This window comes from Octopus bimaculoides, chromosome 1 (genome assembly GCF_001194135.2).
Source record: "Octopus bimaculoides isolate UCB-OBI-ISO-001 chromosome 1, ASM119413v2, whole genome shotgun sequence".
Lineage (NCBI taxonomy): Eukaryota > Metazoa > Mollusca > Cephalopoda > Octopoda > Octopodidae > Octopus > Octopus bimaculoides.
In genome coordinates, this window is record NC_068981.1 from 134,675,018 (window position 1) to 134,678,779 (window position 3,762).

At 32.7% G+C, this 3,762-nt stretch overlaps 1 protein-coding gene across 8 annotated transcripts in view; it reads left to right on the forward strand.

Moving 5' to 3' along the window:
* Positions 1 to 3,762, forward strand: part of LOC106871495 (band 3 anion transport protein) — a 762,999-nt gene that overhangs the window by 536,913 nt on the left and 222,324 nt on the right. The window lies entirely within an intron of this gene.

Genomic DNA, 3,762 nt, shown 5'->3' on the forward strand with positions numbered 1-3,762 from the left:
CGTCGTCGTCGTTTAACGTCCACTTTCTATGCTAGCATGGGTTGGACGATTTGACTGAGGACTGGTGAAACCAGATGGCTACACCAGGCTCCAATCTGATTTGGCAGTGTTTCTACAGCTGGATGCCCTTCCTAACGCCAACCACTCAGAGAGTGTAGTGGGTGCTTTTACGTGTCACCCGCACGAAGGCCAGTCAGACGGTACTGGCAACGGCCACGCTCATCTCACTCGAGAAACCTCATGTGTCACCCGCACAAGAGCCAGTCCAGGGGCACTGGCAACGATCTCGCTCGAAAGATTTCGTGTGTCGCCCGCACATGAGCCAGTCCAGGGGCACCGGCAACGATCTCGCTCGAAAAACCTCATGTGTCACCCGCACAATATGCACTAATTAACACAATCACAATACACTTTTAATTATTAGCTTTCAAAATTTTCTCACATATGGAATGGATCTGACATTTTTTTCTTAAACTATTCAGAAATGTCTGTTTTGATTTCAACTTCAGAATCTTTGTGAAAACATCTGTTAATTTAACTGACAAAATGTTACAGTTACTTTTTGAAAGCACACACAAACAAATTAATAAATCTTATACAGAAAACACTTAAAACATAATGAAAACAAAATCTTTCATAAAATACACCTCTAATAATAACAGAACAGAAGAAACTGTAATTATATTTTTCAAAAATTAACCCTGTGTTCAAATAACAAGTGACAAGCAAGATATAACAAGTGAAACTTTGTTCACATCCTTGGGATTCTAATTTTCATTGTTGCATCACTGAAAATTTTCTTTGTATTCACTTGTGCCTTTTTTTCTTTCTTATACAATAAAGCATTAAATTTCTTTTATCGTTTTTCATAGATACTCCAGGTTCTTGTAAATTTTCAGTCAACCTTTTGTAGTAATGAGGTTATTTTGCCAACTCTTTGGGACACAAGCTATGTTGTCAATTGTTGAATGTTTTTAGCTGTATACTGAAGTAGTTATTGTTCTTCTTGTTGTTGCTGTTGTTCTTGATGATGATGATGATGTTGTTCCTAAGACCTGCCATGATTGGTAGTAATTGAGCAAGTCTATAGTCAAAAGTATTCAGGTTTGGTGATGCAAACAGGAAAAATAGAATCCAAACGTGTGTGTGTGTGTGTGTGTGTGTATTAATATTTAGCAGAAGCAACAGAGGGACTCAAAGGCTGAGAGTTTTGTGTGTTAACACTTTTCAAACTAATTCAAAAATATCAAAAGTATTCTATGCACCCGTCTTTTTAGGGATATGTTAGATGACAGTATCTAATATGACCATCTCCTTTAAAGACAATTAGGTGTCTGCTATATAGATGTCAGAGCAGTATTCCATTGTGGGTATCCCTTTTGTTTTGGAAAGTGAGAGAACAATTTGTTTGGAGCTGAAGTGTTTTCTGCCTGTGCAAAGGAAAGCTAGTCATTTCTGATGCAGTTTTTGTTATAAATATGACATTACTATAGGTAACCATTAGTGATTTTTTTCTATCTAGTGTATTTACCCATGTGTAAGTCAAAACCTTAATTTAGTGTGAAATCTAGGTACAAAATTCCTTGCTTTCATATTCAAACTTGATATCAGCTTTGTTTGATATGTGTGTTGCACTCCAGTTTTTGAAATAGTATGACTTATATTCAAGTAATACAGTGTATATAATCCCAGATACCCTATAGTTAAGAAGGAGAAGGTGAGATGATTTCAACTGAGACACTGCTGATCATCAATCTATTTGATTAGGTTTGGCAAGGGACTAAACAACAACTAAGGTCACAGGTTTTTCTCTTTAGGTTAGCATTAAAAAAAAACACCTGACATAATTTAACAAATTACAGTTATACATTGATTTCTAACCATTGTGACTATAATGAATTTGTTTTGTGAAAGAGAAAGTGCTTATGAAGTGAATATACTACTATGGTTGTTGATTTTAACCTATGGTGTTCAATAATTGTTCTACAATATTGTTTGTTGTAATTATTTTAATAAATGTTAAACTGGCTGATTTTTACTCATTTTTATCTCTGTAATAGAAAATGATAGTCAGGTAGACCTTTATCATGATTATTATTGAACCAGAAAAATTAGGTTGTTCAATTAGGAAATATATTATGAAAAATGTATTATGGATATCAAGTTGACTAGTTTAGCTTGTTAGATTGAAGTCCCAGCCAATTTGATCTTCACAATAATTTTGACCAGTCTTAGCATAAAATCACCCCATCAGTGACTATTCCATTGTTATTCTTAAACCTGCTTTAAAATGATGAATTTTTACATGATTATTTCCAATTAAGATTGATACATCTTTTTAAGCACATCTGCAAATTTAGATATATGCACATAATAGCTTGGTAACTAATCAGGTTGTTAGAACATTATTACCCTGAAATATATCTTTATATTTAGATTCTAAGTTGATAATCAAAGAACAGTTATTATTATTATTTTTTTTTTGTGTATGTAAATGTAAAAAAAATGAATAATCCTATTTATGAAATACTCCAGACATTCTCTCCCCCACGAAATATACATTTATTATCTTTGTAACTTTGTCAACAGATAATCTAAATTTGTTGCTTCCAGTGTTAAAGTGAAACAAAAGGAAAATGTATTTGGTTTTGTGTGTGTGTGGTGTATATATATGTATATATGTATGTATATATGTGTGTGTGTGTGTGTGTGTGAGTATGTATATGTGATGCATATATATACGTGAGTGTGTATTAACTCACTAGTCCTGTCCTTATTGTTATATACACACCATATTCAAAATGAATAAGCATAGGATCATAATCTAAATGTATTTCACAACTGTTATGTCTGTCATAGAAAATGATTGTCATTGGATATGTTCATAAAAACTCTTCAATCTCTTACATCTTCTTGTTGATGTCATTTGTATTCTTCTATTAATGCCATCAAATGTTGTTGAGATTCTTTATGAATATCTTCAAATGCTGGTTGTGTTTCACTTATATAAGCAGCTTATCAAACATACTTTACTTCTGACTAATAAAGAAAGAAAATAAAAGAAACTCTGCTACAACCAGTCTACCTTTTTCTTTTCTTTTCTTTTTTTTTCTTTACAGTTTACAACAGCTATCATTCATTTACAAGTTTTCATTTGCAATCATTTATATTTCCTCTTTGTCTTTCAGCTCAATTGTATTCTCTCTTCTTTTTAGCTATCTTTCTTTCACCTGATTAGTTATTATTTGGAACATAATGCTTAGAAGTGTAATTAGTTGTTTTGAGTTAAATGGTTTAAATAACATTTGTATCCTAAATTACAATTAAACATGTACGTATGTCATATCAAAGCCCTGAAGCTTGGAATATTGATTGCATTAATTAGCAAACAAATTCTAAAATGATTTTATTCAGTATGTATATATATTTACCAGCTTGCTTGTGTGTGTGTGTGTGTGTGTGTGTGTGCGTGCGTGCACGTATGTGCGTACCTTGTGTATGAGTGAGTGAATGTGTGTATGTTGTAAACATTCTCATTTGATAAAACAGATCCAGGCAAGCATATATGATGACCACAACTGCCAGTATCATTGTTTCAGTAAGGTCATATAAAATCACTGGCATGTGTATACAAGCACAAATGCTTGAGTTTGATGTGATCTTTCTTATGACAAAATTTGTTTTCATCGAGAAATATCATTGTTATAGCAAAGACATCATTAATTTAACTGTCTGCAGCCAACCTTGTTGATTTTGTGTGAA